At 43.9% G+C, this 11,160-nt stretch overlaps 1 long non-coding RNA gene across 1 annotated transcript; it reads left to right on the forward strand.

The window, feature by feature from the left end:
* The first annotated feature begins 4,776 nt into the window (after positions 1-4,776).
* On the forward strand, positions 4,777-10,058 carry LOC105509363. Its single transcript, XR_001001422.1, has 2 exons — positions 4,777-5,157; positions 7,670-10,058. It is a non-coding gene; the product is annotated as an uncharacterized LOC105509363 (long non-coding RNA).
* Positions 10,059-11,160: the final 1,102 nt, after the last annotated feature.

An 11,160-nucleotide genomic window follows, 5' to 3' on the forward strand; every position in this document is an offset into this window, starting at 1 on the left:
GGGGTCTACTTCAGCAGTTTATATCCTGTGGAGGAGGGTCGAGTTGCCCAAGGATCTGATGGCCTTCCTCTAAGTGAATTATTACAGCTTCCACAAAGGATAATTATTTGGATCATTTTGCCATGTGCAGGCCTGGTTAATTCCATGCACTGTTGATCAGGCTCTGGCCCAAGACCTGCTGTCCTCACACCTGCAGCCAGGACCTGCCTTGGCCACGGGCTTCCCACCTTCTCAGCTTCTCAGCTATGCATAGGTCCACTCAAGAGACTGGTTCCAAAATGCATGCTTTTCCTGAGAGTGAAAACATGGAAAAATTCCTTTTCCCAAAAAAATTAGGGCAGGAACTTAGCATGTCTACATTTTTGTTTTCTGAAGCAAGAGCTGGGATTGAAACTCAGCATCTATATTTCCATTCTCTCTTACTTATGCTTGTCACCCAATACATGTGAAAGCAGGCAATGACAGCTGCTGTGCCTCTCTCATAATAATCTCATGCTCTGAAAATTAGCAAGGATCTCAAGCACGCAATGTCACATTCAGCCTGGGCATGTTGAGCACCGGCGTGATTCTTCATCTGCCAGGGCTCTGGGCTGCTGCTGTGGGCACTCCGACTGCTTTTCCTTTATGTCAAGTTGCATTTAGCCAAGGTGCATTTCATCTGTTATGCTCTCTTTTCCTAAAGCAGAAAGTCAGTATGTTAAGGGAGTGTTTGCTCCATACCAAGTAAACCTTAGAATGGTGTATTGGTAAATGTTTGGCCTTTTTTCAGGGGATGGAAGGGAAAAGCCTGGTTTATAATGTCTGCCAATTTCCATGGTGTAAATACTGCCACTGTGGCTGATTTCAAGCTACCAACGTGACATTATTGAATACAGAGTTGGGAAGAAATGTTTGCAACACTCCCATTCCGTGGTATTTCCAAGAAAATAACCTCAAAACCCATATGTAATAGTTAACTACATAAAATGATTAGGATGGGATGAGTTTTGAATATTCATTATGTCTTAAAATGTAACCCATTTAATTATAAGTTTATACAATTTAACTTTGAAAATGACTGTGTTTACAATGGACTTGCAAAATTCCTCAGAATTTAACTGGCTCCCACAAGCTAATGTATCCACACACCACTGAGTTTAAGGATAGAAAATGTTTCTCATTTACAACTCAGTCCAGGGTGGATATTTGACAGTGGCTCTCCACATGGTGACTCAGGGACCCAGGCTCTCTCCATTTTGAATCTCCATTCCCCTTAAGAACCTCAGAACCCTTTGCTTCCAGCTTGGGGTTGGGGAAAGCACAGAAGTTTTCACATGGGTAGTTCTCGTGGCCCAGACTTGGAAATGGTTTGTCATTTTTGTCCATATTCCGTTGGTTGGAATTCTGTCACATGGTCACACCTGACAGCCAGAGAGTCTGGGAAATATAGTCTAGCTGTGTGGCCAAGAAAGACAGGAAGTGGGGTGGTTGAGCATCGAGCCCGATTTTGCCACAGCACTGGGATTGACTCCTTCACTGGCTGATGTCAGGAAGCAGGTAGACTAGGGAGGAAGAACAGCTGCCCGCCTGTCCTTATTGAGCATTCGGGAGTTTAACAGGCATGAGCAATGAAATTAATTGTTATGAATTTGGCAATTAATAAATAGAACTACGCCTGTGTAGGAACGAGGATAAATGTTATTTACTATTACTGATGGGCAGGATGTTGTGGCAGTTGCATGAGCTGGTTTTTCGAAGCTCAGTGGTCCCTCCATCCACTCATCCACATATCCAATAAACCTTTAACGAGGCTCCGTGTTAGCTTCTGGGGATGCAGATGTGCTTAGGACATGCTTATAGTCCAGTGAGGAAGACAGAATCAGACAAGCCAAGGCCAAGATGAGTGTTCTAACCAATGAGAGAGCAGCTAAAATTCTGGAAAGTTATTTTCCTCTTTCTAAGGAGGAGACAGTTGATGTGGTTCTAGATGGATGTATGGGTAGAATTTTCTAGGTATAGAAGGGGAAAGATATTCCAGGTAAGGGGAACAGCTTGTGCAAAAGTTGAGGGGAATGGCAGAGCATGGCTTGTTCCAGAAATGGGAAGAAACTCTGTGGCCAGAGATGAGCTTGAATAGATTGGCTATGTCAAATTGTAAAGCGCTTTCCATGGAGTGGATGGGAGTTTGGAATTTACCTGTAGGCCTGTGCTTCTCAAGTAGGGGACACCTACCTCCAGGGATTTTCAGGGATATGCCAGGAAGAATGTAAATACAGAGGAAACTTTCTTTATTTCTTCCCTTGATGATAAGCAATTCAAAGTGAGTTTTGAGAAGTCCTAGAAAAGAGTTCTTTCCATCTCAGTAGAGTGGATATCATCTCAGTGGATTTCCATCTCAGTGAACTGATACCAGCCCTGTGGTCAGTGAAACACTATGCTCAGATGGGCTTAAGCTGAGCCACGTGCTGCACCCCTGAGCCCCGGGGTGGGTGCCCACCCAAAGCCCAAGAGCTAAGAGAGGGGAAAGGGTGTTCTAGAGGAAAATCCAGACATGGGAACCAAGAAGAGGGAATGGCTGCCAGGTAGCCTGGCCAGCAGCTGACCCCTACAGGTGACAGCAGGTGGACAGCTGTCCCTAGAACTGCCATTTACAATAGAGAACAGGCCAGGTATGAGGGAGAAAAAAATAATTTTCTTTCAGTTTTTGGTTCTTGAAATAATGGGAGGTCCAACAGAATAATGAGAGGGCTGTTTCCACAAGATAAAATCAGGTGGGAAGCTGGAGTGGGGCTGGTCCCTTCATCTCCAGCTCTTGAAATATAAACCAGCTCCCATCCTGTTTCCTCTCAGGCTCCTGGCCTGAGTAGCTTCTGGGCAAAGCCAGTGGCTTCATTGTGGTCACTGTAATTGTGCCAAGTCATGAACCTGTAGGCTGAGCCAGGAAGGCCCCAAAGCGGATAAGCCAGGCTGACAACATGAGCACTCCTCACCTCACATCCTGCCCCATAAATGGCTTGAGTGGGAACCAGAAAGCCTGGAACAGATCCAGCTATGCTGCGTGCTCTTGGGAAAAGACGCACAGCCAAGCCAAGACCACAGTCTGAAGACCCTGAGCCCCACAGGAAAGGCATTATTTGTGAGGCCTCCACGTGGGGGATGTGGTAGGGAGAGCAAGACTTTGAAATCAGAGAGCCTAAGGTGGAATCCCAGTTGTACCCTCTGGGATTGTCTGGGGACAAGTGGCTTTAGCTCCGGAACTCAGCTCCCCCGCACGTACGTGGGGATGACAACACCTGCCCTTCAAGGTTGTGAAGATTCATCAAGACCACATGAGTGAAGCACCTGGCATCGGGTGTGGCACAAAGCAGGTCCTCAGGAAATGCCATTCTGCTTAATAATAAGAAGATAGGCCGGTAGTGGCAGCTCATGCCTGTATAATCCCAGTGCTTTGGGAGGCCGAGGTGGGCAGACCTCCCAAAGTGCTGGGATTACAGGAGTTCAACTCCCAGGAGTTTGAGACCAGCCTGGTCAACATGGTAAAACTCTGTCTCTACAAAAAAAAAAAAAAAAAAAAAAAGCTAAAAGTTAGCCGGGTATGATGGTGTGTGCCTGTAATCTCAGCCACTTGGGAGGCTGAGGCAGGAGAATCACTTGACCCAGGAGGTGGAGATTGCACTGAGTTGAGATTGTGCCACTACACCCCAGCCTGGGCAACAGAGCCAGGCTCTGTCTTAAAAAAAAAAAAAAAAAGGGAAGAAGAAGAAAAAGGGGGAGGAAGGAGGAAGGAGATGACACTTAGCAGTAGTTACTATGTACACTCAGCGCCTTCCCATTCCTTATCTTATTTAATCCCAATGACTGTCTGATGCAAGTCTTATTGTTATTCTTGCCTGATAGCTGCAGATGAGGAAGCTTACAGAGGTGGAGTCATCACCCAGGGTTACACACCTGGTGAGCAGAGAGCTGGGATTCGAACCCAGCCAGCTGGGGGCTGAGGTGGCCGAGGAAGAAGCAGCTGGCGATGAAGCCTAGAAAGGAATCAGGTCTGCTTCCTTGCTTGGCATTCGGTGCCATTGACAGCAGCCTCCCCTCAGCAAGCAAAACTTGCTGCAAATTGAGCTGCCTCCTCCACCAAGTTTGATGCTGTAAAAATGTCTAACGGGGAAATCTTCTCAATGGTAAATTACTCTACTGCCTTCTTTTCCTCTCATTTTGCATCGGAAGCTCTCCTCAATTCCTACTGGAAGATGTTCAAGGCTGGGCCAGGAGAATTCTGGAGACTTTTCCCCCAAATAGGCACCGTGTTTGTGGAGAAGTCCACTGAGAATCCCGGACTTGACATAGCCCTGGCATTCAGCAGCCCCCTCACTCTCACGTGGAGTGAAAACCAGGAAGACAGCAGAAGGTGGCAAACCCACTGTCAAGAACCAGAGTGTCAAGAACCAGGTTGTAGTGATAAATTGCTACACTGGCTGAACTAAAAATTGTAATAATAATAACAATTAACATTTATGCAGCATGTACAATGCTCCAGTAAAATATTCTTTTAAGGTCACGATGTACCTTTATCATGATGTTGTCATAGTGTATCTACAATAATAGCAGCACTAGCTAACATTTATTGAATAATTACTGTGGTTACTTTATCTGCATCATCACATTAATCTTTAAAACTTCACAACAACGCTTTGAGCCTGGTGCTTTTATTATTCCCATTGTACAGTTAATAAAACAGGTTTATGTAGTTAGTGGCTGAACTGGGTTGCAAACTCAGGCACGTCTGAATCCAGAACTGAATTCTTACCCACTCCAGTGACTGCCTCTCAGAAAAGAACAGGGCGATGTCCATTCTCCTTTTATTTTCTTTAAGCACCTGATCATTCTAAAAGCATGTATTCCTCTGTGTATGTGAGTTACGTACACGTGTGTGTGTTTCCCTTTCTTTTCTAGGAGTTCAGGCTCATGACTGCTTATTTGCATGATGTGTTGGTGTCAAAGGTGGGTCAAATGTCTTCTCCACATACCCAGCTTCCTTCCACTCTAGGAGTTTAACTTCTCCAACATTGTTGTGGGGTACCTGGTGACCTCAGTTTCTCCTCTCCGCTTCATCCAGGACTTCACCTGAAGCTTGAGCTACATGTAAAGCTTCATCTACCTTGGACAGGGCAATGGAGAGAGGTAAGTTTCTGGGACCAGAGGGGCATTGTCTTAGCCTCAGTAAAGGGAGTGCAGAGGAGGGATGGAAAGGACAGGAGAGGACTGACTTCAGAAGGGGTCAACTGGGATTGTTCCAGGCAAACTAGATGCATGTCACTCTGCTTTGCTCCCTTCTTGCAAATGGATGTGAGAACACATCTTCGCCATCCCGTGACCTGTGAGGCTGGCCCCATTACTGAAGTATGGAACTGAGAGGTGCACCGAGTAGAAGCAGTAACGAGCAGCAAGTGCTTAACTGTTGGCTGGCTTTTTCTTGGCTGTTTCCTCTCACTCTTTGAAGGTGCAATACCTCATCTTGATACTGGATCACTTCTGTAACTACCGAGTTTTGCAGATTTGCCTCCTGGAATCTGTGATGCTTCTGTGAGACTTCTCCTTCAATGAAATGAGGGATAATTAAGTAGCCTGCTGCATCTTACCTTGGCCTGCCTTCCTGTGAGATATCTACATGTGCCTGTGCACACACATGCCTGCACACACACAGGCATGCACACACACATGCATCCACACACCCATGCATGCACACACACATACATTGGAATTATTTACTTGTTTTCAGAACACTAATTGTAAATATGTGTTTATATCACTGGGTCACTAGGATTTTCCCATTTCTGCCTAAGTACTTGAAGTTTCTATTTCTCTATTTTTCAAAATTATTTTTAAATTAGAAAAATAATACTCAAATACAATATCATTTAAAAAGACTCAAACAATACAGAAGGGACGTATGGGAAAATGTGAAAAAATCCCCTTTATACAACCAATACTTCAAAACGCTCTCATTCCCATCTACCAACCCTCTAACAATAGAATAACTTCATATTTATGCTGATGGTCCTTTTCCTATATAGTGTAAGCTTAGTGTGCAAAAAATATCTACAAATCTTTTTGAAAGCGCCACTTTTCATACAAGTTTTATATTCTATGAAAAGAAAATCTGCTAAATGTTACTTCTCTATAGTACTGCCAAGTTGCTTCTCTGAGCCCTTAGACAACTTTTACCCCGTTTCCCCTTTGCCTTATTGGTTGAATGTGGTTTTTGAATTGCTAATGGGTGAGGTGTGCCATGAAGGAAATAGCCTGGGCTTTGGAGTCTAACTTGGTTGGAATCCCAGTGAGATCCCTGTTTAGTCTTACGGACTGGGTAAACTGTATTCATTCCTTCCCAGGAATCAAGGGCCAGGACTCTGCAGCCACACGGCTGCCAGGGTTCAAATACTACTTCCCCCTTGACTCAGTGGAAAGCTTTCAAAAACCACTTGACCTCTTAGTGCCTTAGTTCCCTCACCTGTGAAAGGGGGAGAACAATAGTATCTCCCTCTTAGGGTTGTTATGAAAGCTAAAACTTACTTCAATGCCTGGCACACACACACAGTGAAGGTTAAATAAGCCTAGGTTGCTTTTTATTACCCTCCTACGTGTACGGAATTCACAGTGATGTAAGTCTACATACAGGTGATAAAGATCCCGCCCTAGGTAACACAGACGGGTGCAATCAAACCATTATTAAGCTAAGCTTCTTGCAGAAATTTTCACCACCAGGGCCCACACAAACACAGAAAGAGTTCTGCTCAGACTCAAAACAGAGAAGTGACCCCCAGCCCCACCTTTGTCTCATCTTCCACCCCATCCATGCATTCTTTAGATTTCAGCTGTTCTCTTCCCTCCCAGCTCTTCTATTCTCTTCGTCCTCACCAGGCCAAGATGACATATTTCACACCCCTCCTACCAAACCACAGAACTACTCCCACCTCTGCCTGTCTCCCCTCCTGTCCACAGGGTCTATGCCTGGCCATCTGTTTGGGTCCTAAACTGACACGTGGAGCATGTAACATCCACTAAGGAACCTTCGTCTTAATTGCCGCCCTTGTTGATCACAATGACATTCAAAATCCTTCATCAAGGTTATCTTCAAACCCTCCCTTCAAACTAACCACTCCCTGCGCTCTAAACATGTCTCCCAGAATCCCTTCTCTGAGCCAACCAATTCAAGTTTCCCGCGGGATGTAACTGAGACGCTAGAGGGAGTTGGACGAGAACATCTTTAAAGCCTTTTTGGCCTGTAGATCATTTGTAGACATTCTACAAACCTACAAATAGTCACCACACTTACTATGTGCTAAATATTATGTTAATTGCCTTTGTTTTATGCACATTAGCTCCTGTAATTCTCATAATAGTTTGATGAAGGAAGGTGGTGTTACTATCCTGTTTTACAGACAGAAAAGCTGAGTCTTGGGGAAGATAAATTGTGGATCCAAGGTTACCCAGCCAAGATGAGCAGGACTGAAACAGAGACCCACATGACACTGCAGTCCCGTTCTGGGTGTCAGAAGAGTGCTGCTTCCCCCAGCTTCTGTTGGTCTGTGTTAAACGTTTCCAAGTTGATCCTCCGGCCTACCCTCACCCCTATGTTTTCTTTCTAATACACAAACAGATGAAAAATAAAGCATGAGTGCTTCTGCCCTAGGATGGCATACCAGAATCACCAGACGACAGACATTGGGGTCACTTCAGACCTGGGACTCAGAATCTCTACAAATAGGTATTTCGGAAGGTGCTCCTTAGATTGGTACCTCTGGTTAGAACCCTGCCCCGGGATTGGGCAAGTTGAGCCAATGGCTCATATCTGGCCAGTGTTCATTGCTTTGTTGAATCACACTTAATCCTTTGGTTGTGGTAGAATCCTGCAAGTAGACTGACAGCTGCATGTTTGCAGGAAAGTTAAACATTTTGACAGGGCAGAAGAGTGCTGCATCTGGAGGGTTCTGGGTCCAGCTATAATCAGACTTGCCTGTCCTAAACAAATGGATCGACAGCTTCCAGCATCTTCACCTTACTTCTGCGTGGTGACCAATATCCGGAGCTTAATTACCTGACAGCCAGGAGGTAGGGGGCAAAGGAAATCTTTTAATTTATAGTAAGAAGCTATCAGTTCCTTTTTTGGGTCTTAGTTAGAATCCAGGTGTACTTGAAACAATAAAACCTTGTACAGTTTTCTCCTATAAGAAACTTCTTAGATATTTACCAAAATCCTAGAAAAAATATATATTGGTCAATATACCACAATTCCCACAAGAGGTAAATATTCACAAAATTTACTTTGGGCAGTGATGCTACAAGAATACTAAAAGGCATTGACTTTATCATCAAGTGAATTATTTCTTAAGTTTTAAAAATTTAAATCACAATATGTGTGACAAGCTCCAGCAGTAGGAAAACACCTTTGCTTTAAACAAAACTACCTTTTCTCAGCAAGAACAGTTACTAGAGTGGGAAATAAGGTTCATTTCAGTTTAATAATAGTATCTGAAATGAAATAATGTTACAACTCTCCCCTCTAACCTTGTAGCTAGACAACTTAGAATATTTATTTATTTCTCCTTCAGAGAAAATAAGAGTGGATGTTACCTTTAAGCAACATACACATTTAATTAATGAACGCAAGGAAAATGATTCTGGCTGTAGTTAAATCGGGCTCAAGCATGTAGGATTTAAGAGACCTGACCTTAAAAATGAAGAAAATATTATTGTAATTACTCCATTTGCTAAAAACAAATGATGTGGCATTTGAATTTAAGGCTTCTATCAAAAGCAGTTGAGTGTCTCTAATCAGTTCGCACCTTTACATTTTAATGGAGTTGAGGTTGAGCCATTGCATTTACAATTATCTAGGCTGACTTCATGCCTTCGAAATGACTTAAAAAGATTAGCATTCATGGATTATTTATTAGCTCCTTGTGAATGTATTTCCAAGAATGGAAACAACATATTGCATCAAAGTCTAGTTTCCAGGTTTAGCTCTTTTAATTAACAACATGACTGTACGATGCTGCAAAAGGCGTCTCTGAAGTCACAGGACATTTTGTCATGCTTTTCCCTTCAAGTGCATCTTTAGTAGCAGTCTTTGTTCCTTGCAAGCTCAGGGAGAATGTTGATTCCAGCCTTGGCGGCTGCCTGAGATGCTCTGTAAACACTGCGGCTAGCAGAAAGCAGGCTGCTCAGGGGGGCGAGGGAGCTGATCCCAGCCTGCTGCAGCTATCACTGATAGGGAATGCCTGTCTGGGGCTCGGCAGAGTACTCAGTGACACGATGGCACTGGCAGTTTAACCTGTACACACTTTCTGCCTAGATAACAAAAATGTCACGTGTGAGTCCCTGACAGCAACCCCAAAGGAGCTCCAGGTTTGAGGCAGCACTGACAGGACGTGGTCTATCTGCCATCTGAAGCCCTTCATTGCCCGCCTGGCTGTGAATCTCACCTCCTCTGTAGTGGAAAACAGGCCGAACAGACCTGGCAGGCAGTCAAGGGACAGCAAACCTTGCAGGGAGGGCCTAGTGCTGAAGCTAAGCCAGCCCTTTGAGTTCAAGCTCAAAGGCATGTGATGCCAGCTTTGCAGGGAAGCTAAGATTCTTCCGAGAAAAAGCAGAATGAGAGAGAGATACACAGCTGCAGTGGAGGACTTGGAAGAGAACAACGCTAGGGCCTGGATCCTACAAGACTCTCCTCTGGAAAAGCAGGGGAGATAAAAGAAAGGAAGGAAGCAGGGTCACTGCAAGTGTGGGATTTGTCTTATTAAAATCTGATACTGTGTGGCAGTTTGCTTCACTCTTGGTATAAAATGTCTGAGCTCCATGTTGAAGTAAATGTAAGCAATAGAAATCTGCCTTTCCCGAGGTGAAAATAGATCCATATTATTTAAAATATGAACTGGGATAGATGACAGTTACAAACATTATACTTGTTCTTATTATAATTCTTACTAAGCTCAAGGAATAAAAACTGGGATGATGAAAAAGAAGTTCTGATCATAAGGATTGATGTTTTGGATAAAATACAAACCAACCCAGAAATGATGAAAAAATCTGCCCTGCCTGACTTACTTTGTTGCTTTGCTTATGGAGAGTGCAGCAATCATGCCATTTATTCATTCACTCACTCACTGAGTCATTCATTCAGCAGCTATCCAACAAGAGCTCACTGTTGGGGCAAAGACACCGTGCTGGGGACACATAAATGCATCATATGTGGAGTCTGCCCTCAATGAGTTTATAATCTAATAAGAAAGAGAAGGCAAGTCTACATGTAACTATAGTACGAGGCAGGATGTAATAACTGCAAAAAGGGACATGAAAGAAAACGCCGTGCCGGATTGCACCTCACTAGGGGTAGGCTTTATTTGAGCTATCTTCTAGTGGATGGGCAGAATTTGGACAGTGGAGGTGGTGGGGGAGGTGGTAAAGAAAATCCCAAGAATGTTTTGGTGTAGAAGGTCCAGCAATCCCTGCCTGGTTTGTTGTCTGTGTCCATGAAGGTGAAGCAGGAGAGGAGCACTTGAGTGCCTCTCTGCGAGAGCAACTGACCTGGCACCCCGGGGTTTTCTAACTGCCTCTTTCTGCGTTCTCTGGCGAGACACCTATGGGCTTTAGGCTATTATTTTTTATTTTTTATTTTTGAGACAGAGTCTTGCTCTGTCACTCAGGCTAGAGTGCAATGGCATGATCTCGGCTAACTGCAACTTCTGCCTCTCAGATTCAAGCAATTCTCCTGCCTTAGCCTACCTAGTAGCTGGGATTAAGGCATGCACCACCAGGCCCAGCTAATTTTTTTGTATTTTTAGTAGAGACGAAATTTCAGCATGTTGGCCAGTCTTGAACTCCTGGCCTCAAGTGATCCGCCTGACTCAGCCTCCCAAAATGCTGGGATTACAAGCGTGAGCCACCACACCCAGCTACTTTAGGCTATTTTTAAAAATGTTGTTACTATGACAAGCCAACTTCTAAACAGAATTTTAATATATATAATTAGAGCAAAAAAAGTACAAATATAAGTACATGAAGAAAAAATTAAGAAAATATCACCCATAATTCTACCATTCACTGAACATTGTGTGAGATAATCTATTAGACTTTGCTATTTATCATTCTATATTTTTTAAAATTAAAATTATATATTGCATA

This window comes from Colobus angolensis, unplaced genomic scaffold (assembly GCF_000951035.1).
Source record: "Colobus angolensis palliatus isolate OR3802 unplaced genomic scaffold, Cang.pa_1.0 Scaffold175, whole genome shotgun sequence".
Classification (NCBI taxonomy): domain Eukaryota; kingdom Metazoa; phylum Chordata; class Mammalia; order Primates; family Cercopithecidae; genus Colobus; species Colobus angolensis.